This window comes from Pezoporus occidentalis, unplaced genomic scaffold (assembly GCF_034315485.1).
Source record: "Pezoporus occidentalis ecotype Australia unplaced genomic scaffold, CSIRO_AGI_Poc_V1 ctg96, whole genome shotgun sequence".
In the NCBI taxonomy this organism is placed as follows: domain Eukaryota; kingdom Metazoa; phylum Chordata; class Aves; order Psittaciformes; family Psittacidae; genus Pezoporus; species Pezoporus occidentalis.
Window position 1 is genome coordinate 231,040 of NW_026916325.1, and position 26,696 is coordinate 257,735.

Sequence of the window (26,696 nt, forward strand, 5' to 3'; positions counted from 1 at the left end):
TTATGGTGCCAAAAAATACCTGCCAGTTTCAAGATCTTTTCACGTAGGACATATAGATGCACACAAGCTAAATCTACAATATCAAATTAAACACTGCCAGTGCTCAGGCCCAAGCACTGGGATTTACTAATCTCTGATGTCAAGTCAGCTGAACCACTGCCAGCACAGACACAGACCCAGAGAACAGTCTGGGAGTCAGCAGAGGCCAGAGACTGCTGCAGCGCCCACTGCCAGGGAGTGGTGCTGCCATGGTTGTCCCCATCATCTGGTCAACATCACTCAAGGCAATCAAAGTGTCTGTCTCGATTGCTCTCAGCCCAGCAATACTCACTGGGAGTGAGTGAACAAGCTGTCTGGCTAGGGTTTAAACCACGACAGTTCTTTTGGCGCCCAATGTGGGGCACGAGGGGTTGAGATAACGAGAGATCTGGCCGGATTAATAGTCACTCGTCACAATGCTGATTTATTGGCTTTCAAGGTTGTTCCTCTTGATCTCACAGTTTCAGTATATCATACCTTACTTCGAGCCGGTATTTGCTGTGTTAGTGTTTTTCAAGTGTGGGGCTTGGGCTAAGGTTTTTGTCCCATTGTACTTTATGGTAATGACTTGTAATACAATAGAATCATTGATCATGAAACTGATCTGGCTTATGTCCCAGTGTGGTCACCACCTTTATATTTTGGGAGGTATATAATAGAAGTGCTTAGCAATTACACATCTTTTTTCTCCTTCGCAGGTGCTCAACCTGTGAAGGAGACATCCTTTTACCCTCCCAGTCCTCCCCCGAGACCATTTACATTTGAGAGTTTTGAAGTTTTTGAATGGCCTTTTAATGCTGTTGAGACTTGTTTGCTGATTGTGATGGGAATCACGATGCTGGCACGCATACAGAGTGTGTTTTGCCCACTACTGATTTCAAGAGTTAAGCAGAGTCAGGTTTGGGTCTTGTCTGGGGTCAAATGGCGATGTAGGAGGACCAAGAGATTTTCCCTGAGGCTGGACAGCCATGAGTGGCAGGGTGTCTGGGATAGTATGGGCAAGTATCTAGGTCAGTGGGCCCCTCCAGTACTTTGGAATTTCACTACCGAACAACTGCAAAATCCAGAAGAATTAGTAAAACACTTAAATGAGGTGTGTGGTCATTCTGGCCATACCAGAGATGGACAAATCATGGCAACGTGCTGGGGCTTGGCCTATGCTTACAGGGCCTTGTTCAACACTATCCAGCACCTTCAACAGGAAAAGAATGTCAGCGGATCTCAGGGCAAAGCAACAGTCAGCGCAGCTACTCCAGCTCCAGGCACAGCAGCTTCACCACCCCCAGCGACAAGTACAGTTGCTAGTCAAACTTTGGCTGCAATGAACAGCGCAGCTACCCCAGTGGCAAGTACAGCAGCTGCTCAAACTTCAACTGCAACAGACAGCGCGGCTACCCCAGCTCCAAGCACAGCAGCTGCACCACCCCCAGCAACAAGTACAGTTGCTACTCAAACCACAGTGATAATCAGTGCAGCCAAACCAGAGGACCAATTCGTACCAATATCGGTTGCCCCTGTACGCAAGAGAACAAACAAAAAGGCGGCAAGAAGGGTGAAGAGAGATGAAGAAACAATGAATTCACCACCCGGTCCAGCATCTGATCAGGAGTCATCATCACATGATGAAGAAGAAGAAGAAGAGGTAACTTCTCAACCTCAGACCTTAACCAAGCTACGGAATATGCGAAAAGATTTTACCCGTCAACCAGGGGAGCACATCATCACCTGGTTACTCCGATGCTGGGACAATGGGGCCGATGGTCACGAACTAGAGGGTACAGAAGCCAAGCAGCTGGGATCACTTGCTAGAGAAGGGGGAATTGACAAAGCAATTGCAAGAGAGAAAAAGTCCCTCAGTCTTTGGAGGCGGCTCTCGGCAGCTGTGAAAGAAAGGTTTCCATACAAGGACGATGTTACGAGTCGTTCATCCAAGTGGACTACTACAGACAAAGGCATCCAGTCTCTGAGGGAATCAGCCATCGTAGAGATGATCTATCACATCAAGCCGGATAACGGGGATACACCCATAGATCCAGATGAAGTGGCGAAAACTTACAAGGAATGCACCGTCATCATATGCCCATCCATTGGCAACAGTAACCTGGAATGACATAGTACCACTAACAGAGGATCAAATGGTTCATAAACTCCGAGAGTTCGAAGACAACCTCACCCCTTCCATCATCTCAGCTGTGAAAAAACTGTCCCAGGGCCTCGAACAATTGAGGGATGATCTATCTGATTTATCCAGCTCCTCACGTGTACCAACACACGTCTCAGCTATTAACAAAAGGCGTCCTATTGTTCAAGAGAGGAGATACAGGAGGTATACGCCACGGGGTACCCTATGGTTTTACCTGCTGGATCACGGAGAAGACATGACAAAGTGGGATGTAAAACCTACTTCAGCTTTGGAGGAACGGGTGAGTGAACTGAAGAGGGGAGCAAGGGCCAAGACTGATCGTCCCATGAGAGCTACGGCTTCAGTCTCTGGTGTGAAGTTTCCCAGATGGAGTGGAAGAGCTGATTTTACTCCAGCTCCTGTGATAACGAAGAATAATCCCTTTCACCACGACTTAAGTGTCCAAAGCTGTGATGACCATTAGAGGGGCCCTGCCTCCAGCCAGGTGGAGGTAGGGGACAATCGGATTTACTGGACTGTGTGGATCAGATAGCCAGGCACATCAGTCCCACAGAAGTGTAAGGCTCTAGTAGATACCGGTGCACAGTGTACCCTGATGCCATCAAGCTGTCAAGGGGTGGAACCCATCTATATTTCTGGAGTGACAGGAGGATCCCAAGAGTTGACTGTGCTGGAGGCTGAAATCAGCCTGACTGGGAGGGAATGGCAAAAGCACCCTATTGTGACTGGTCCAAAGGCTCCATGCATCCTCGGCATAGACTACCACAAGAGAGGGTACTTCAAAGACCCAAAAGGGTACCAATGGGCTTTTGGTATTGCTGCTTTGGAGAATGAGGAAATTGAGCAGCTGTCCACCTTGCCTGGTCTCTCAGAGGATCCTTCTGTTGTGGGGTTGCTGAAAGTTGAAGAACAACAAGTGCCAATTGCGACCACAACAGTGAACCGGCGGCAATATCGCACCAACCGAGACTCCCTGATTCCCATCCATCAGCTGATCCGTAGACTGGAGAGTCAGGGAGTGATCAGCAGGACCTGCTCGCCCTTTAATAGCCCCATATGGCCAGTGCGAAAGTCTGATGGAGAATGGAGACTAACAGTAGACTATCGTGGCCTGAATGAAGTCACACCACCATTGAGTGCTGCCGTACCGGACATGCTAGAATTTCAGTATGAACTAGAGTCAAAGGCAGCCAAGTGGTATGCCACGATTGATATTGCCAATGCATTTTTCTCAATTCCTTTGGCAGCAGAGTGCAGGCCACAGTTTGCTTTTACTTGGAGGGGTGTCCAGTTCACTTGGAACCGACTGCCCCAGGGGTGGAAACACAGCCCTACCATTTGCCACAGACTGATCCAGACTGCACTGGAAGCTCCAGAACACCTGCAATACATTGATGACATTATTGTGTGGGGCGATAGAGTGGAAGAAGTCTTTGAGAAAGGGAGGAAAATAATCCAAATCCTGCTGAAAGCTGGTTTTGCCATAAAACGGAGTAAGGTCAAGGGACCTGCACAGGAGATTCAATTTTTGGGAATAAAATGGCAAGATGGACGTAGACAGATCCCCACAGATGTGATCAACAAGATAACAGCAATGTCTCCACCAACTAATAAGAAAGAAACGCAAGCTTTCTTGGGTGCTGTGGGGTTCTGGAGAATGCACATCCCAAATTACAGTTCGATTGTAAGCCCTCTCTATCATGTGACCCAGAAGAAGAATGATTTTAAATGGGGCCCTGAGCAGCAACAAGCCTTTGAGCAAATTAAACGCGAGATAGTTCATGCTGTAGCCCTTGGACCAGTCCGGACCGGGCCAGATGTAAAAAATGTACTGTACACTGCAGCTGGGGAGAACGGTCCTACCTGGAGCCTCTGGCAGAAAGCTCCAGGGGAGACTCAAGGTCGACCCCTCGGCTTTTGGAGTCGGGGATATAAAGGATCTGAGGCCAGCTATACCCCAACTGAGAAAGAGATACTGGCAGCCTATGAAGGGGTTCGAGCTGCTTCGGAAGTGATTGGCACTGAAGCACAGCTCCTCCTGGCACCCCGGTTGCCGGTGCTGGGCTGGATGTTCAAAGGCAGGGTCTCCTCTACACATCATGCAACTGATGCTACATGGAGTAAATGTGCTGCACTAATTACACAACGAACTCAAATAGGAAATCTCAGTTGTGCAGGCATTCTAGAAGTCATCATGGACTGGCCAGAGGGCAAAGATTTCGGAATGTCACCAGAGGAGGAGGTGATGCGTGCTGAAGAGGCCCCACCATATAATAAACTGTCAGAAAGTGAAAAGCAGTATGCCTTGTTTACTGATGGGTCCTGCCGTATTGTGTGAAAGCATCGGAGATGGAAGGCAGCTGTATGGAGTCCTGGACGACAAGTTGCAGAAACTGCTGAAGGAGAGGGTGAATCGAGTCAGTTTGCCGAGGTGAAAGCCATCCAGCTGGCCCTGGACATTGCTGAATGAGAAAAGTGGCCAGTACTTTACCTCTATACTGACTCATGGATGGTGGCAAATGCCCTGTGGGGGTGGTTGAAGCAATGGAAGCAGAGCAACTGACAACGCAGAGGTAAACCCATCTGGGCTGCTGCACTGTGGAAAGATATTGCTGCCCGGGTGCAGATCCTGGTGGTGAAGGTACGTCATGTAGATGCCCATGTACCCAAGAGTCGGGCCACTGAGGAACACCAGAACAACCAACAAGTGGATAAAGCGGCTAAGATTGAAGTGGCTCAGATGGACTTAGATTGGCAACATAAAGGTGAATTATTTTTGGCCCGGTGGGCCCATGACACTTCAGGCCATCAGGGCAGAGATGCAACATATAGATGGGCCCGTGACCGAGGGGTGGACTTAACAATGGACACTATTGCCCAGGTTATTCATGAGTGTGAAACATGTGCTGCAATTAAACAAGCCAAGTGGTTAAAGCCTCTTTGGTATGGAGGACGATGGTTGAAGTATAAACATGGGGAGGCCTGGCAGATTGACTATATGACACTGCCGACATCCCGCCAAGGCAAGCACCATGCGCTTACCATGGTGGAAGCAACCACCGGGTGGCTGGAAACATACGCTGTGCCCCATGCCACTGCCCGGAACACTATCCTGGGCCTTGAGAAACAGATTTTGTGGAGACACGGCACCCCAGAGAGAATTGAGTCAGACAATGGGACTCATTTCTGGAATAACCTTATAGATATTTGGGCCAAAGAGCATGGCGTTGAGTGGGTATATCACATCCCCTACCGTGTACCAGCCTCTGGGAAAATCAAACGGTACAATGGGCTGTTAAAAACTACACTGAGAGCAATGGGTGGGGGAACTTTCAAGCATTGGGATACACACTTACCAAAGGCCACCTGGCTGGTCAACACCAGAGGATCTCTCAACAGGGCTGGCCCAGCCCAGTCAGAACTTTTACATATTGTAGAGGGGGACAAAGTTCCTGTGGTGCATATGAAGAATTTGCTGGGGAAGACAGTCTGGGTTATTCCTGCTTCAGGTAAAGGCAAACCCACTCGTGGGATTGCTTTTGCTCAGGGACCTGGATATACTTGGTGGGTAATGCGGGAAGATGGGGAAGTCCAATGTATACCTCAAGGGGATTTGATTTTAGGGGAAAACAGCCAGTGAACTTAATTGTATGCTGTTGCCTGCTGTGTAATACTTTTATAGCCCATCAACTAGATGTCTCCAGGTCACCAGCGACTAGCCCTGACATCCCTCCAGCCATCATCCCAACAGAGAATGAACTTTGATAGAACCGGATGAGTTCCACAGTAAAGGAATGACCAGCATCAGCAGGCACCGATCCAATACTGCACACAGCCTTTCCTGCCCTGAAAGATTGTTACAAGAGATGGAACCTGACATCATGGACCAAATGGACTTGGCAGCATTATAGGTATTGGTCCATGCACTAAGAAAATGATCTTTTTCTCTTGGTCTGTATGTATATGGATGTATATATGTGGGAGAGTGATGGTGTACTGAAAATGTGGGATCTGAGCATGACATGAATGGTATGGAATAAGGGGTGGATAATGTCCTGGGTTCATCAGTAGCAGTCATGTTTTTCCTTTGTGTTAGCTGGTGCAGTGCTGTGTTTTGACTTCCAGCCTGGGAACAATGTTGGTGATACCGATGTTTTCAGTTGTTGCTAAGTGATGTTTACCCTGACCAAGGACTCTGTGAGGCTCATGCTCTGCCAGGGAGGAGGGGAAGCTGTGAGGAAGCAGAGATGGGGCGCCTGACCCGGGCTAGCCAAAGAGGTATTCCATACCACAGCACGTCATGCCCGGGGTGAGGGGTAACTGGGAGTTACCCAGAAGGAAACGGGCTTCCGGGTGGGACTCGTTTCTTGGCCGGTGGTATCGTATTCTCTTCCCTTGTTATTTTCTCTTATCATTGCTGGTGTTGGTGGTAGCGGTGGTGATTTGTGTTGTACATTGGTTGCTGGACTGTTCTTGTCTCAACCCGTAGGAGTTGCACTCTTTTGATCCTCCTCCCCGTTCCTCCGGGAGCGGGGAATGGGGAGAGCCCCGGGGGGGGGGGAGGGGGGGTCTCGATTGCTCTCAGCCCAGCACCACTCACTGGGAGTGAACAAGCTGTCTGGCTAGGGTTTAAACCACAACAATCTCAAAAATATATACACAGGTATAGAAAAATTCTGAACACTGCAGCTCAAAAAAGTGTGATAATTGTATATACAGAAATCTAGATCCTGCCCTGTACACATCACTTATTTTTGGTGCTCTATGCTTCCTCTGAATTTTGATATTGTTGAAACAAATGCATCTTTTGTTTGTGAACTATTCACACTGTGTCTTTCTGCCCAGATATTTGTGTAACACTGTTCACAGAGCAATGTTACATCTGTGGTTAAATAGCCAGAATACCGATGGTTGATTAAGGAAGTTATTGTGGAATTTATTCTAGTTTTTGGCTTGTGGCTTCATCCATTTTGAAGTTTAACTCAAGTTATCCTTCTGATGCAAATGGCTTCAAGTTATCTGCTCTATAAATGCCAGATGCTGCCATTTGAACTCAAATCTTTGCTTAATTCTAGAAAAGATAGCTGTATTTTACCAGCTTCTGTTATTTAAATGAGCTGAACATGTTTTCCTGATCACTTGACTGAAACTGAAGCATTGTGAGTGTCTATGCTTTGTTGTCAGCTACCAGTGAAAGATCAAAGAGCTGGTACTGAACCCTGTCAGAGATTCTAATTAATTTGCACTTATTTGCTTACATCTCAAGTTAGCACATAAGCAGCTTCCTAAATCTGAAATAATTGGTGACTTGTTATATTTTTTAAATCATGTCATTTTATTTTCCAATTCTTTGTATATGTGTGTTATTGTGCTGGTAAGGAATATGGCTTTTAAATCTTCCAATCTAAGTATATTTCTGATCTTAAGGAACAACCTGCAAATAGTATATGGACTCTTTTTTTTGACTGAATTACCCACAAAAGAAATATTCCAACAATTAGCTCTTCATTTATAAGATATACCACACTGAATCTAATGTTGAAACAGAATCTATACTAAACATAAACACAGCACCTCTCAGTTGCAGCTACAGATTCAGTCACCTTTCAAAATCCCCAAAGCAACAAGAGGAGTTCAGCTTTAAAAAAAAAACTTGGTATAAATCTAGAGTCTTCATTTAGAAACTTTTTGAAAATACCAGGTTTAGTCATTAAGGATTAAAACTGTGTATAATTAGCAAGCAAACAGAGATGAGTTTGGGTTTTTCCATTAGTACCAACAGAGAGCTGTTCCAATGACATACAGAACACACCACCAATGGGCAGCATTAAGTTTTCTACACAATTTTCTTGTAAGTCAGTCCAAGGCTGAATGGCTCGAAAGCTGGAACTATGACTTCACCTTTGGCTTGGGAGTTGCTAAGAAAGTTAGTGGAACTAAATGATCTTAAGGTCCTTTCCAACCCTATCTATTCTGTGATTCTATGATATAGTTACAACAAGTTTGAATAGTTATTGAGGGCTGTCAGAGTGGTGGGCTTTATGGTTTGGGGTGTTTTCTTTTGTTTGCTTGTTTTGGTTTATTCCTAATTTGCTTCTACATTCACATTATGTTGCTTCTGATTGTTTTGTGTGAAACCTGATTTATTAAATACAATGAAATGTCAGGAATTAAGGTAAAGTGTGGAAATAGTGACATCTAAGACTGTTAGAGTCCTTTATATGAATGTGTGCAGGTTTTGTGTATGTTTGTAGAAAGAGAGGATCCATCTAATTTTCTAACTAATTAGCCATATAATTTCAAATACAAAAGGTACTTAGTTCATTGGACAGACATTTAAACCACAGCAAAAGACAAGAAGCAACAAGTTTTTGATTTATTTCCCATTGATCTAATTGGAAGTAATTGCCTTTTAAACCAGAGTCTATTATTGCAAAACCCAAACAGAAAAACATAAAAAATTAGTTCCTAGAAAGCTTTCCAGATTACAAAAAAAAAATTTAATACCCTATTTCACCATGTTGAACCAACCAGCAGTTGACCAGGGACTTCATACAGTCATTTAGCTATCATGGGCCCAATGCTATCTTAACGATAAGAAGCGAAACCTTCAGATTTTGGTGGAGTAAAATAAATGACAGGTCTAAGGAGCTTTTGACAACTTGTGATACAGAGTGGAGAGCAATACAGGGGTCCAGATCACCTGGAGTTTGTTCTGAGTTGATAGCTTCATGCCAGTTGTACTGCCATAACCTCAAAGTATGTGAGAATGGTGTGGCCACCTTGGGGCTGAGATTCTGTCCCCTAAGCAACTGGTTTGAGAAAGTTTTTTTCATAGGTGTAATGTGACAACTTGGTGCAAATAAGAAGACCAGGAGCGTTTCTGAGAGATTTCGAATATTATGAAAGGTGGATATGTACTCTTAACCAAGAGTTCCATGTGGCAATGAAATTCAGAATCCTCCTCACCATGATGATAAGTGCTACATTCCCTTCAATCAGCTTAAAACATTCATGAACTGGTTTTGCCTTGGTGGTGGTGGTGTGGTTGTGTATCATGAAGAACAGCTGGATAAATATGTCTGTTGCATCTTGTTAAAAGTTGAATTTTTGTCATTTTTTCATTTTATTTAGTGGCTGCCTGAAGATAAACCTGAGAAAAAGGATCATGGTTTTGGGACTCTTTCTACCTTATATTTGTTAGGACAGCAAAGAGCTTTTTGTGTCTGAAGGTCAACACACTTAAGTAAAAAATATTACAAGGCTGGAGTCAACAGAGGGTATTCTTATGCTTTCATGTTATGGCAGATGAAGTACAATGTTTCTGTCTGAAATTAAGAAAACAACAATTTATCACTTTTTAGAAAGAACCAAATGAATATATGTCCAGAGAACATAATTTGTTTAAATTTGAGTTATTATAGACTGCACAATGCCATAAAGTATGGGTTTAGTTACAGCTAGAAATAATCTGCCATTTACTTTGGGTCTAAAGAAATACGCTTTTTTTTGTGATAAGGTAGAATACATCTTTGCTGTGTATCTCAGTTCTGTCATACTTGGGCCTGTTGCATGAACGTGCATCAAAATGCAGTGAATCAGTTTAAGGTGATCACTTTAAATTAGCCCTCAGGCAGGGTAGTTTTTAAGTTTTTATTTTTTAAAAGAAATCCACTGCAGAATTCCAGTAGGGAAAGACCAGGTCACTTCCAGTAAACAAAGACTGGGTCATTAACAGAAGGATTACAATACAGGGGTGTAGACAATTTTAATGGGCAGACAGCATAGTTTCTGCAGCATTGTTTCTGCTAGCTCTTTGTGATCTGCATAATTATTCCCCCTATTAAGTTTAACTTGTGGACTCAGTCCCAGAGAATGATAGGGAATGGCCAAAGCATGCATTTTTTTTTTTTTGGCAAATCAAGGTTTTTTGTTTAATATATCTTAATCAAATGTGTACTTTAATGTCTTCAGCTCCCTGTCCTTGAGATTTTAATTGGCTGCAGAAGAAACCTCAGAAAGAACCTATTTCCAAATAAAGTTCCTTAAGATCACTTGTTCTTCCTCTTATTAGTTTCCTACCCAGGAACTGAGAAATAACATGAAAAATGTGAAGGGAAAGTATTCAACAGCAAATAATATCCACTGGTAAATTGGAGGAATATCAGTTCTATGGAGTGGTTGTCACATCTTTTTAAACCCACTGATTAATGGGTGGATCTATTACTGAAAGCATGCATGCTTAATTTATTCAAAGAAGTTGAGTGTATGTCACCACTCACAGGCCTGTTTCGCTATCATATCATTTCACATTTACAATGTTATAACTACTGAGCACACAATGGAAGAAAGAGAACTGTAACTCATAGCACAAAGCACTAAAAATACAGTGTGATCTGTAAGTGATATAAACTGACATAAGAAAATATCAGTGGTATAGTTTAAATCCAATAAAAATGAAGCTGTCATCAGTATCTGGATACATGCTCTTAGATTAAACATTTTCAACTGTGACACTTGTTTCCATATTCTTTTCTTCCACCCTGTTTTATGGGCAAACGTGTTATTTGGAGAACAGCATGTGGAAACACTATGGAAATGGCAATTCTGTGAAATACCATTTGAGAACTGAGCCACACTTTTAAACAAGGAATGGAATTCAGGTCAAGCATCACAAATGAAATGGTTATTGTAAAAGCAATGAGAGCTAGCCATCTGCCTCTGCAGCACTCAAAAGGGCTGAGTTGCAGGGCCTCTGCAAAGATATCCCAATTGCAATATCAGTTTAGGCCCACAGAAGTCACAGCTACAGACGTTAATATAGCAACATATTTTCTAAAGTGACAAACATACTACACAATTACAAAAAGCCTTGCTTGTGTCCATATAGTAAAGTCAAGTAAGGATAGGTACAGCCTTTGGTCATTTTAAAAGAAGGCAATTTGTGACTCTAAAGAAACTGATCCTGAATTATTTACTCGGGGGCTGGTTATAGCTCCTTTTTTGGCATGAATAAGATGTTCTGTGTGTTGGTGCCATGCTGAAGATTTAAATGTCCCACGCATTTGATCCAGGCTGGGGCTGTGGCAACTACTGCACAGCTGATGACAACAAAGGCTGGTTTCAAGCTCATTGTCATCACCATGGTGTTACACCAGATGAATGGGTGGCATTGATTCTGATTGGCATATTCATTCACATGCATTCAAAGCTCATGAATTTTACTTAACACGTCCCTTTGCTTATTGGCTGGGATTTAATTGGAGTGATGTATTGCAGCACTGCTAGATGAAGTGGAACAGTTTCTTTTTTTTTTTTCCTTTTTTTTTTTTTAGTTCCTTTTCTTCCAAACCTCCCAACTGGAGACACCACAGCATTATTTTTTACAATCAGCAAGGCATTTCCATGTATGGAATCTAATTCTTGGCTTTGTATTGAAGTTTGCATTTAATATTTGGAGACAGAAAAATAAATAGACATAGGGAGAACTCACACAGATTTAAGTGTTGACTTTCATTACTGGGCTCACAAATTGTTTATTTAGCGTTTTCTTCACATACCAAGAAAGCAAGAGGTCCTTTTTGTGCTTTTTTCTATTATTTTTTTCCCAACTTTCCCATGTTCTAACATCTTTTTCAGCTATCTGAAATGGAGAATCTTGACCTATCAACCAGCAGAATGTTGGTATCTTTCCAAAGAGTGAATAAATATGAGGTAATGTGCATGCATCTAACAGATATACTCTTGTGTATATGTGAATATATGTATAAGCTGTTGATGTGTATTTAAGAGAAACTTTCAGAGAAAAAGCTTCTAAAATTGTGTAGAAGAAAAACATATGTTTTCATTGAAGAGATGCCTATGTTGAATTTCTACTTTTTTGCCATTTTTAACCTGAAAAGCAGAACCTTTCATCTGAAAATCAAATATGTAGGTCAGCAAAGTCGAAATGAAATATTTGGTTTGAGGTCAAATCTATTGAGGTCAAGATATTTTAGTTTGTTGGACAAGACTGAAGTGTTTCATTTCAAGGGAGTTCTGTATAAACTGTGAAACATACTGGCAGAAGCTAACTGTAGCATAGGGTCAATAGAGAGAGTACCCTTTGGAGGCAACAAATAACGCCTATGGCTCATACTCTGGAGGTTTGTCTGGAGCTCAGGGCTTTCTCCATTGTTTCTAGAGCTCAGGCAGACTTGTCTTCTTGGGCAAAAGTTGTCGCTCTAAATAACATCTTCCTGTGTCTGCACAGGGTCTGTTATTTCCCCGCCCCCAGCCTCCTTTGCCTCCATTCTCCTGGAGGAAATCACATCAGCCAGTGCCTCATTCCATGATATGTTATGGTTGTCTCTCCTGTCCGATACAGAAGCTACATACAAGTTATGTCATGGAAACTGACGGATTGCAAACCTAGTCCACATTGTTGTTATGTGAAAATATTTAAAATTTACTGCTGAGATTTATACGTGCTGTAAATGCTGTGAGTACACATGAATTCCATGCATATGCTTAATATTGTTGCTAGCATATATAATCAGTTAAACCAAAATCCCATGACAGTTTTTAATTAATGTGGATATAAAGCTATAAATATGCCAGATAAGACCTAGAGGGGACTTGAACAGCAAAGGAAAAAAGAATGATGTTGCTCTTCTTTGGCCTTAGCTCAGTTCAGCAAATGTATAATTTCTCCACATTTAGTCAAAGCAGCAAAATAATGAAAAAATGAAAAAGACTGTATTGAGCACCTTTATGTGTGGTTTAGTGCTTTTATGTACCACATCTGGTGTGGTCATTCTGAAGTTAAATGATATCCACTGCTTGATGCCTATACCCTTCAGAAAACTGCCAGGCTATACAGTTCTGACTACTCTCTTCTCAGCTACCTAATACACTGATGAACTCAATAACATAATAGAGCTATTGAAACCTAGCCCATGCCATACCACAGCCTGAACACCTCTGAGGTGCAAACCAGGAAAGCCACAGATAATCTAAATCAGAAATGCTTTCCCCGGATTATTGGTGTTTCTTTTTTACCGTTTCATGTGCCATGACATTTCCTGATTTATTGCTTTTCATGCATCAAATCAAACACTGTTGTTTAGAGATAATAAAATTAAGATTATGAACATGCTAGCTGTAAATGGTTCTTTTGGTTTATCTGGCCTTTGCTGTGAATATAGTTGTACATGCAGCATTGTTTATTCTCCTCAGTGATATAATAGAGGAGAAAAAATATCAGTAGCTCTTACAGAAATGCATGCACGTACATGAGTTATGGTAAAACAAACAAAAAAAATCTCTGACATTTGGTATCTCTGAATCAACGGTCCACGATTAATTTGACAGAGGCTATGTCGGAAGACAATTATATTTTCCTTTCTGCAATTTCAAATAGCATTACATGTCCTGAATTGCATTCTATGGATATACCCTAAACCATTCTGGATGGACTAGTGATCTGTAATTGGAAGTGTGAAGCTTCACAGAGACATTTTCCTGAAAGTTTCTAAGCAAATCAGACCTGGCTCCCAGTTCTGACTATTGGTGTGAACATCGGCCAAACTTGTAAGCTGGTAAGAGCCTTTCTATTCACTTTCAGTGTTGGATTAACCTTTCTGTGTTCCAAAGGAGGCTGTAATTGGATGTAAATATGATACTGGAATATAAGCCAAACAGCTTTTCAGAAAAAGCAATAATGGTTTTGCTCAGTGCTCAAATCCTCATTTTCTCAATTAGTTATTTACTTCAAAATAATATACATGCTGAAGTAAAAGTATTTCTTTTGAGAAAATGCCTAAAGGCTAAAACATAGATATAAGTGTGTTGGAAATGGAAAAACATAGATATAAGTAGTCTAAAACTGAGCTGTGTTTTATGTCAGTCACAATGCTTGGAAAGCATATCTCAGGTTCCAGCCAGGGTGAATCAGAGCAGATCATTGCATATACTGAGTTACCAGGTGGAGTTTAGATATGATATTCAGACACAAACAGTGATCTTGCATTGTTTTGGGTTTTTTGTTTTTGTTTTTGTTTTTCTCACAGCTTTTCAATGGTAACAAGGCAAAACTCTGGTAATGACCTCATCAATATACACTTAAGAGTCACAGGTTGAGGGGGGAAAATTCCTTTGTAAATGAGGTGACACCGAGGTGGAATATGAGTCTGGATACAATGTGGATCCAGGCACAGTCTCTGTGGGAGATGTAGCACATGCAGGAGCTAGTGTGTGATCTGCCTCTGCAGGGATTAACAGCGTGTTAGGCATTTCCCCTGTGTCAGACAAGAATGCTGCTCAGCCTTTGCTTTCTCAAAGGGAAAAATCACTATCTCAGTCCTGTTCTTTCTGCTCTTTCCCCAGGAAAAACAACAGCAACCACAACCAAAACGGGGGATAGACCTATCCCACTGGAAGGAGCAAACTCTACAAGAAAGCCTTGTCCTTTGATGCACACGGTAGCACAGAGAGGTGCTGCTACGCAGTGGTGCTCTGTGATGTCCCATAGGCAGTCTTTTGTGCAGCTCGCACATTCCAGCCCTTTAGTAGGGCACTGCTAGCTTAGCAACATTAGTGAGCTGTCAATATTTGTCTGCCAAAATCCGACCATTAAGTATGCTACTTAAGGCCGGGTTTTACAGATACTAATTACTGTCCTACCCTACTTTCTCCTCTCCTACCCTCCCCCTGCCTCCTTCAGAGAAGGGATCACTGAAACCTTTAAAGGAGACTCAGCACTTTCTCTTACCAGCTCTTTTAGGAAGGAGACTAAAGACCTTTTGACACAGTTGTTATAGTTATTCAAGAATTCTCATATTTCTTAAATGATGCATATTTTTGTAGCATTTTATCTGATGTCGTATATCCTCTGTTAAAAGTACATAGGATATCACCTGTTCCTGTATGTTTCATCCTCCCCTCAATCCTGTTTCTCTGGCACTATAAACCCACCATATGGATGACATAGATGTTTCAGCTGGCTAGAAGGAGAAGAAACGAGCAGTTTGGGTAGCAGCAGGGACTGTAAGAAAATAGAAGATAGAAAGGAGCAACTCTCCAGATGTTGCAGGAAACCAAATATGGCTACTCTGCCATAATCAGTAAGCATTGAGTCTATCACAGGCAGCTGCACTTCTGTTCCAGTCATCAAAGTAATGATGTAAAAATAAAATGTCTTTATATACCATCAGAACTTGAGGGGTAATTGAGCCAAGATCTAGACCACTGGTTGCTCTCATAGCTGTGCAAGGAGACGAAATACAAAAGGCAGGGGATGGAATAGGAACAGGAACAACTGGATAAAGGTGAAAGTGGCAAGGACCATTGAAATTATCTTAACTTGGCATTACCAAAGAAAGTTTGGCATGGCCTCAGGACTGTGCTGTCTTAGTTGTCATTTCCATAAGCCTTTATTTCACCTAAATATTTCTGTCCAAAGCATTGGCACACTTGGATGCCTGTACTTTGGACCACTGCATTGAGACAGATGGAGTACACTCAGCCACCCACAAAGAGACTGAGACGTAATTTGAATGATGAGATAGTAAGGGAAGGAAGATAGGTCTGTAGTAAAGTACCAAATAGATTTTCCAAATAAACATGGGTTAGACAAAACAAAAAATTGTCAAGATGTGGTGAAAGCATTTTAGTGGTAGCTCTCTGCAGGTAAAAGAATGCAAGGGCCCAATGCAGTTGCCTGTACATTGGTGCGTTTTGAGGTGAGCTGAGGTGTTAGAGATGTCCAGACAAGACTGCAGGTATGACATGGGATCTGTGTAACCTGTGGCTTATTGGAGTAGCAGCAGGAGGCTAGAAGTCATTCCTTATGGCACCAGATGCCAGATATCACATGACACCAGCTGTTCCTCTATAGACAAATGAATGCAACCTTTGGTGTCCCAAACTGAACATAAATGCTCTTCTAACTAATGCTGTAAAGATTACACTTCTGTGATAAATAATAGGAATAAAACACATTAATTCTTTTAATGAGAGAAGAATGTTTCTTTTTGTTACACAGTGCCATTTAATGAATATACCCTATTCACTATAGAGATATGCACATATTGTAAATATGTTTAAGATGATGCTCACAGGGACATGTCTGCTGCTGAATATACTTTTAAACATATATATAAACATATATGTATATGCATCTTTAGATATATATGCATATACATATAAAAATACACATGTATATATATATTTCTGGGTTTAAAAACAGTGTATACATCTCAATGTACATTATTGTCAAGCACAGACATACTGGCATGTGAACAAGTGGATATACATATTTACATAATAAAATACATGTGTGGGGACACATCTATACCTGCACATACATTTATACAGTCTGTCTCAGTATGACCTGAAGTGCAGATACGGGCATAATGTTAAAGCTTCACCAGTATATATTTTTTGTTAAGGGGATGCCACCTTCCCAGTTTATGGAAGACTGAACACTGATCAGAATCTGAGCCTAAGCCTACAGTAGTACCAGTTTCCTCTTGACTCCAGCCTCTGCTCTGTCTGCTAATGTAGCTGGTAACAGTTAAGAGTTTGCTGGTGTGATAGGTGAGCTCCATCTGTCACGGCTAATATTGTGAGACAGTTGTGCCTCCTTTTGTTTCCGTATTCCCTTGAGGACGCTTTCTGGAGGCATGGCTGTGTTTACCCTGCCATTTTTTTATGTATTTATTTGTGTTTTTTTTGTAAAGTCAGTAATCATGTTTACTTTACTTCCTTCCCTAACACTGTTTACCAGCTTTGGTGTGGTGAGATGACTAAGTCAATATATGTTGAGGAATACATAACAATGTTGTAATGAAAATTAGTGGTACTCTGAAAAGACAGAGACATTGGCTGCTGTGTTTTGTACTGTTTAGTCTGGGGGTAATGAAGAGCTCACAGATGACCTGATTTCATTAAAGTAGGTCAGATTTGACTGAAACATAGCTATGGCTCTCTTCCAGCAGTGCAGTATCTTTCTCTTCCATCCTTGCTTCAGGTCCCCGGCCCCCCCCCCCCCCCCAGCATTTGCAGTCGTTTGGGGTTTTGATACTAACAGTTTTTAAATACATAGCCAAATATATACCAAAATACTTAATTACTTAGCCAAATATTTACCAAAGTACTTAATTTCCACTGCTCCCTGTGTTTTCTCTCAGAAGATGTGTGATGGAAAGCATGACCATATTTCCGTCATTACTGCTGGAAAGATGATGATGTGAAAGCATGGCACACTTGATAAAAAAAAAAAAAGCATTTATGTGCCATAGATATTTCTCAGTAAAATCCCATCTGGACAGAATACCTGACATTTTTACTGTAAGGCAGCTGAATCAGATTAACTCTATGTTCATACACAACTTTCTACTTTCTCTTTATTTGCTGTGTATTATATCCATGAGTTTAAGGCTGGAGTAGACCTTCTGATTTCATAGAATCATAGAATAGTTAGGATTGGAAAGGACCTTAAGATCATCTAGTTCCAACCTCTCTGCCATGGGCAGGGACACCTAGCACTAAACCATGTTGCCCAAGGATATTTGGTAATACCCTACCAGAAAAAGACCTTAAAAAAAGAACTGAGAATGTCTTTACTAGACTTTGTGCTCACAAATAATAATATATTAATAGATATAAGGCTTATTCACAACTTTTGATGGTATAGATGTGGCATGCTGGAAACAAAGAATTCGGTATTGACATCCCACAGGATGCCTGCTAAACCAGTTTCCTTCTAACATCAGTGGGAGTAAGGTGGGATCTATAGACCAGAACTAAACAAAGACATTAGGGAAGCTATTCAGACAGTGCTCAGCTTGAAAAAAAATCAGGCCCTGTTAGGCAAAAAGATACAATAAGAAGGACAGAGAACACAGACTTACTGAAAGAGGTTTTGAAAACACTGGGCTGATAAATATGTTCAGGCTTGCTGTTCAGCTGCTAAATCCACACTGGTCTTCTATCATGAAATATTCTTTTTACCTTTATTACAGCCTTTCTATAGTTATATGATTCCCAGAAAGAGGTAGAATATCCTATCCCTGTTTAACAAAACTATCAAGTTTTTCATGTCAAAATGTCTCCGAAAAGGTATCAGCCAAAGTACATGGCCTTTCTTTTGCAGCATATTACATTTAAACTGAAGCCTATGTAACTGCTGGAATTTGGGATCTCTGCTTTCCCAACTCCCTCCACTTCTCTTTCTTGCCCTTAATTGTTGTTATTGTGCCTCTCATGACTTCGAAAGCAGGTGTTTTGTTCTCCCATTTGCTTCAGGTCATTACAGTAAAATCTTTTCATTCCTGAAATCTTTTTTTTCCCCCCATTAGTCCTGAGACAAATAAATTGATTGTGATTTTCAGAGACAACTGGGGTGGTCAAGCAGTTCCCAGAGAAGTCTGTAATAAGATTACTTGTGTAAGTAATCTGAGGACTGTGGGCTTTTGAAAATCCAAAATCTTCTGGCTACATTTTGGCTTTTTAATATTTTTTCTGTTCACTTTCCCTTTACAAAGAGTATAGTAGCTTTACACAGTTTGCACCATTATAAGTAAACCCAACATTTATCCTAGCATAGAAATATCATGTCTTGTTTAACTTAGAAAAATAGGACCTTCTGGGTCATCAAATCTTGTCATCTGCTGATACTAGAAACTCTGTTATTATTTTGTTCCTATATATATTGGGTTCTGTTGCCAAACTACTTCAATTTTCTGTTCTGATCCAGTATTTTCTTGCAGTTGAAGTTTGTTTGAACTGAAACACTTCCAAGAGTAAAAACCATAACACTGCAACAGCTACTAGGAAGGCAAAAAGCCCCTGTTACAGCTGAAACCAGGACAATATATCAGATAAAAGCAATATTTAAAATAGTCTGTATGATTTGATTTAAAAGAAGTAAGACTGCAATATTTTCAGTAAGAGAATAAGAAAAGCTGTTTCCTTGAGAGGTTTCATCAAGTAAAGCATACTTATTCTTCAGGTCTGTCTGTGACTTGGAGTCCTTGTGTTAATACCTTCTTCACTTTCTTATGACAGAGGGTCTGCTTGTCTGTCTGTGCTGTAGGGATGTACCATTATCACCATTTTATCAATGAGAAAGTAACAGGAAACACCAAAATTTCCTGTGAGCTATGGCAGTACAAAGGACAAGGCAGCAGAAAATTAACCTCACTCAAAGAATACTTGGATACCCTCTTCTGTGTAATACTACAAAGTGTTCCCAGTTTGGGATGTCTGATGATGCTGGTGGGAATTTTGGCTAAAATGAACCTCATGAACCCAGAGTTTGCAGGTTGTGCGACTTGGGTTACGACCTGGGTTACTCCAGGGTGAACTGTAGTGTTGTTACTGACTGCAGTTGTGTTGACAGCTGTATCTGTTGTTTCTTTTCTGACAGAAAGATGCAAAAGATGTGTGCTCACTGATTTTTCTCAATACAGATTAACTGGAAGGATCTTCATTTTCAGCCTCGGATTCATCTTTTATAAGCTTCAACAAAGGCATAATACTTCAGTTTACCACCACCCTCAAATCAAAGCAGAGAGATCAAAAACCCTGTCTTGAAAAGATTATGCAACTCAATAGGACCTGATCTTCTTGTATTATTGCATCCATTACAACAGCACAGCTCAGGCAGGTGTTAGTTTCAATTAACCTGGGATTCAGGTATTCACAACATCTTGTCTGCCAATTACTCACGTAATTACATGGCCCAGGACTGTAGAATAGAATCAGCCATCATGCTAGGCATGTGTGATTACTGAAGAAAAGAGGAATTCAGAGGATGTATGAGTAAAGCACAGCTTCAATGATCATGGACAAAAGTGGTCTTTAGTGAAGAAAGCTTATTTACTCGGCTCTTGCTGATCTCTTGAATGCAGGAACTATGCCAAGAGTGTTTGTGTGACACGCAGATGCCTCACAGCTGTCCTTTGTTCTTGTATTCTTATTCAGCCAGTAGGTAAAGTGAGAACTTATTTAGCATTTTTCAAGGAAGAAATTGATAGGCATTCCAGGGAGCTAATGACACAGCCATGTATTGCAAGAAATCAAAATATGTGAGTCAAGAAAACCTTAAATCCAACTTTCTCAGCCCAGGATGTCAGCTGAAAAAGACAACTGCTGACATTTTGACCTGAAATATCCACTGACTTGGTCAATATGAATACCTTTTTTGTGTGGCTCTGTCACTGTACTGTCAAAAATCAATCCACCATGGGCCTCAACATAAAGATCTTTTAAGGTCAAAGGCCAAAGGTCTTTCTGAGCCATAAATGCAATGTATCTTTGTACTATTTTAAGCTATAATGCCATAGAAAATGTGAAATTATGGATGAATGTTGTGAAAAGTAGCAAGTAGCTTCAAAAACTAAAATTGTATACACTTAATTATATATACTTATTAATGTCATATAAGCTTAATGATAACATTATGAAGGAAACAATAGAAAGGTAAACTGTTTTTTTTTCTACTCACCACATAGATCCAGATTATGTTAACTTAAAAGTCTTTCCACCAAAATAGCTATACATTTCAGTGGAACAAATTGTGAGGAAGAATGCTGCTCAGCACCTATGGCAAAATATGAGTCTGTATTTCATCATCAGGAGTGTGATGTGAATATGTATTTATATATAATATATATATTTTTATATATATGTTTATATTTATGATATAAAGTTATTATCATTTGACAATGTTACAAATGTACGTCTCATTCTAGACGAGAATATAGGCTATTATCGCCTACTTTTTATATGGAATATTTTTATATGCGTAATCATTTGATTTTTGTTGTTTTGGTTGTGGCTCTTTTTTTTTTTTTTTTTAATAAAAGGAACTCATCAAATGTAATGCTTAGTTTGAAATTTCTTTAACATTTTATTATTCAGCACAAATATTTAAACAGGGAAATTCCCAGCAGGCAAACATATCCGCACTTTTTAATTTTTATAGAAACCCTTGGCTCCAAGTAGAATGCATGGGATATGATTAACTGCTATAATATGGCTAAGACATGACTTCATGCCTCTCTCCATATGTGTTTGTCTTCATGTGTGTATTTATTTACATAGATAATTTAAAAAAATCTAAATGTTGTGATTTGTAAATGCTATATTAAATATTTTTTGTGGCTTTCTAGTAAGGGAGCTAACATGGCTTCTACTTGCCAGGATAAAGCAAATCAAATGTATACCAGTTCTCTGGGAATTATAGTACCAAAAGCTCAGGGACATTTGTCCCACAATGCATTTTCTTGATGTCATATCTGTACACCTCATATCAATCACAGAAATAATCTGTTTGACAGCTGTGTGTTTGAGGCATTGTGATACACCAAAGGTCCAGATTAATACATGAGCTCAGAGATATTTGTTGCCATGAAAATAACAGTTTTAATGCAGTTTTAGTGTTTGTTTTCAGAGATCAGGTTTAAGAAAAAAAATCACCTCCCAAACCTATGGGTATCTTTGCTGTTATGTGCTGTTTTAAAGAACAAAATCCTCTTCTGGATGACATGTATATGCTGGTAAACATATTGCTGAAGGGAGACTTACCCACCTCCCACTCAGTGCCACTGGTGAGAAGCAGCAGTCTTATGAAGGTGTCTTCCTGTCTTTTATTTATTACTGTTCTTAATATCACCATTGAAGGACATCTCAAGCTTCTTGGTGCTTCTGCAGAGATTTTGGAGTGTGGCTATTTTGAAGTATCACCTTTTTGTGAGAGTGGAACAGTAGGGCAAAGAAGAAGAAACTGGGTGACTGCAATGAGCCGTTTGACTCCAATAACACAGATGGGTGAGCTGCATCTTGCTTCTGCAGTCTCATAACTTAGTCTTATATAGGCAGGAACATCACCTGAAAGGCACTGCAATTACCCTCCTGTGTTCTTCAGGTTTGCAAAATCTCAGGTGTAACAGTGTCAAAGCCTTTTGGGACTATGTGTTACAGGAAAGATGTAACCGGCGTGGACAGAGTACAAAGAGAATAATAAGATGACCAGAGAATGATCCAGAAGCATGTTTGTCTGGTGTATGGCAGGACCCTGCAAAGAGGAAAAGAATATGGCACATAGGAAGTATGTGAATAGCTTAGGTTAACCATTAAAACTCCATTCTATTGGAAGTTTCTTAAGAAGCACTGGAACGAGCTGCATGTTGAGGCTCTGGAGTCCCTGTTAGAGGAGGCATGTGAAAGTGAGTTAGACAAACAGCTCCCAGAAATTAAGTAGATGTGATCTTCTGGTGTAAGGAGATGGATCAAGCACTCTCTGGAGGTTTTTTTTTTTCAGCTCTATTCTATCTTATTTCTTTAGGCAGGTATAAATCTACCATAGTTGAGCAGATATTGTTACATAGCTTTTAGAAGTGGCACAACCGTCAGGGTAAGCTTTGGGTGAACAGATCACATCTGTAAGCATTGTAAAAGCCATAACCATAACTGGTTCTAATTAGCAGCCTATATGGCAATTTTAGCACTTAGGACAACAACTTGGCTATAAAGAATGAATGATCCTTTCACCCCAGTGGATGTTTCTTCAAGCTTAGTGAAGCTGGTAAGTCAGAGCAAGGAAGCTGACAGTGCTGCTATCCATGATGTATCTTTTTTCCTTCCCTATGCTGCAGAGGATGTGGGTCTCTGGGACTGTGCATTCAATGTCTTTCACAAGCACTGCTTTCATACACAGAATAACCTACTTGTGCCTTGGTGCTCTGTACTGAAAATTGTAGGGGTTTCAGTAGAGAGGATGAACGGAGGGAGAGGGGAGGAGAGATTTATGATAAGCAGGTAGTTGGCTGCTCTTCACCAAAGTCATGTAAATAGAGCAAAATTCTGACATCAGCACGTTTTCAAACTTAAGCACTCTTGTGAGCTCTCCTTTTAGATGTGGGTATGTTTTAGACAGGGTGGAAGGATGACCCAGGAATTCCTCTCAGCCTCATGCATAAATATTTGCATCACAGGCTTCAAGGGCAGAGAAAAAGCAGTCTTTCCTCTTCCTCCCCCAACTGCATGTCTGTCTCTCAGTTTTCTACTATCCCAACGGCAAAAAATATACACTTTCAGCTGTGATGAGTGCTTCTGATTTGTAATGCAGGCCAGTCTGTGTCTTTGCAAACTGCCAGAATTGTGAAGGATGCTGGTCTTTGCCAGATACTCATATCTGGGGTCAGAAAAAGGCTGATCTTTTGAATTCTGTCTGCACTAAAGCCAGAAGGCATATGTGCTGTACCTGCCTGAGGGTTGCTTGAGATTGCAAGCCTGATAAATTTCTGTCTTCTCAACCACCTTCTTTGTTTCCCCCACACTGGAGCTCCATAAATTCACATTGCTTTCTTTGTTATATCTGTTTCATTTAAAATACACAAGAAGCTTTGTACGGAAAGTGAGAGGTTCTGGAGCTTTGGCTCTGATACCTCCCAGTATGAAAAACCCAGACAAATTCGTGACAGAGCATTAAGAAGATCTGTTCAGAGGACACCATTTAGAGAACACATCAGACTAACCCAATCGTTGGGATGTTGATGCAAATGGTGACTGCTTAAACACAAACAAAAGTGAACCACAAGTCTTTGTAAATGTGGAAACAGTGTAATAGTGTGATTTATCTAAAATCACAGTGCATGTAATTTGATGAAATTAGGGGGAAAAATGAATGCTCCCCTAATTTCCACATGCATATCCATCCCTTAAAAATCAGTAGGGTAACTGAAGTGGCATGTAAGCCCTGTGGCAACTGTCAGATAAATTACACAACAGTGAAGAAATCTCCTGAAAGTAATGCAATATCCAGCTAACCGTTTTTCCTCTTTCAGAAAAAGACCTTGAGCTGCTACAGTTGATTCTACTACAGAAATGTTGCAAAATTTCTCACTGAGAAGGCAGATCTGTGTTTTTGTGCATGAATAAGCCTTTTATTTTCTAGACAGAGTGCAAATGGAGGCATAGTGAAAATTATTAAAGGGCACTAACAAGGGAATACCAGTCTTCAGGCTAATTTTTGGTTAACTATTTCTATTTATTTTTTCATTAAACAAAGTCTGCAGTTGCACAGATTGTTGTTCTGAAGTCTCTAAAGCCCTATAAAGCATGGTAATGTGAGTAAGTTTTCAGAATTTAGCAAGTCTAGCTCTGGGATTTTACTATTACCTAATGTTTCCATTCTATGGTACTGTGAAAGCACTATAAATGGCACCTTTCATGAACTAGCTCTTCTGAGACTAGCAGGCTGCTTCTGCAGCGTGCTGGTGGATCTTTCTTAAAAAACACACACAGACACATAGACACAGGCTTACACACACACAGAGCCACACTTGGGCCGCTCCATTATGAAAGCTTTCATAAGAAAGCAGAATTGTCCCACTCATAGCCATTACATCTGATGACATTCTTAATACTGGCTATTGTTTGCAGAAAGAAGCTATTGTCTAAGCTTGCATATCTGCTGACCAAAGCACATGTAATAAGCATAGCTTTGGACAAACTGAGCCTAGCCCCAGGGAACAGCTTAGCGGTGAGTTTGCCTGAATGTCCTGATTCAGTGGTGAGCTCCAAAGAGGAAATGCCCACCATTATGTAAGGATTGCCGTTTATCTAAAGTCTGAAAAAACATCATTTGTCCCTTTGTGTCCATAAAGGAGATAGGCCTTATTGAAACAAGACATAGTGTTAATGAAAAGTTGTCTGAATAAGAAAACATAGTTCTGTATTAGAAAAACCCTAACTCATCTAAGCTATCATTCTACTAAGCGATCAACAGATAGTTTAAAATACAAAACTTTTCAAGAAGGAACAGAGTTGCAACTTCAAAAGAGATGGAAAACATCTTTACATGCATGTGTGCTACCTGTACCTTCGGCAGTTCGGCTTTGACAGTGATCAGGAAACATCACGTGGCACTCAGAAAATAGCAGAAATCATGTGAAAATAACTTCAAAAAGTCACTGGAGCATTTTCTGGTTTTCTCATTTTACTCAGCTCTTAGTTACATTCAGTGGGCATCACTCAGCCTCCAGGTGCAAAATAAATAAATAAATAAATAAAAGGAGTAAATTCAGAGTAGAGCAAAATGATTTATTAAATACTGAATTATTAAAGAATGATTATTATTTTTTTCTGTTTCTGAATAGCTTCTGAAGTAATTCTGGTTCCTGTGAACAGCATACTATTTAAAAGTATTCATAAATTGTTTATTTCTTGACTGTTTTTTTTTTCAGATTTAGTTTTCAGGCTCTGCTCAGATCCATACAGCCTAGATTATGAAGTCACAAGCAATCATTGTAGTCATCTAGACTGACATATATATTTTCAGTTTGAACCTGAGTATGAAATGTTTTGAAAAACATTTTTGTCTTGATTGAAAGCATTTGTTAATTTTTCCACTGGCTAATTACCCTCACTGCTAAAAATTTGTTCTTTATTTCTAGCCTTAGCTTCAGCTTTCAGCCACGGTATTTTGTAATGTCTTGGACCAAAGAGATCGCCATCAGAATTTTATTTTGTGTGCTTTATAAACTTTGCTGTCCGTTGGCCTTCATTTTCAGCCTGAGTTTCTGGGATCTTTTGGTACAAGGAAAGCTTTCTTGGTAGTCCTTCTCTGAATGTCTTCAATCTTTCTAGACCCTTTTAAACAGCGATGCAAGAACTAAACACAATATTGCAGGAGCAGTTGCATGAAGGTCAAATGCTGAGATAACATGAACTTTGAGCCCCTATTCAAGATGCTTTCAACATGGAAAGGTTATATTAGCCCTCCTGGAAACAAGGACACAAGGGAGCTTTGATCAACAAGCCTATTCACACTTGACCACATTAAAAAAAAATTTGCATGCAGTCCTCCAAGCTTTGTACCACTGACCTAAACTCCCCATGATTTATCACTATTGCAATTATCACTTCCAAACTCTAACTGCAGTTATTTTGCGTTTGTTCCATATTTTTAAGAAAACAATAACTAAAATGCAGACAAGAACAATTCTGTAGAAATGGCCTCATTTTATAACAATATTTTGAGGGATGTCTGTTTTCCATTGTTAATCAATAGGTGCATGTCCTGGAAAATCTGCATGTGCCACATGAATTTAGCATCATCTGATTAAATGTAAGGTAATTTAAAGTTGAAATTCTAAGAGGTAAGACAGGGTTAATACAATTTACTTCATCTATCAATCAATCCACAACCCCATAAATATATATTGCTAGTTTGACAGAATTTATTTTCTGTATAGTTTCCTCAGTTGAGATCAGTTATGTTTCCTTCCTTTAGCTCTTTGCAGAGTCCTGTGTTGGCTGGGACCCCATGCTTATTTTGCCTGAGTTCAGTGTCAACATGACAGTTTATTACAGCAATCTTCTTGCTATTTGCATAGCTTTTTTATTTTTCTTGCCCTCTGGGACATCTGTAGAAAAGTGTAAAAAATGACCAAAGGTAGCCTTAGGTAGCACATTTGAAACTCTTGTGCATATTATTGAAACGTGATTTGGAGAGGATTAAGAT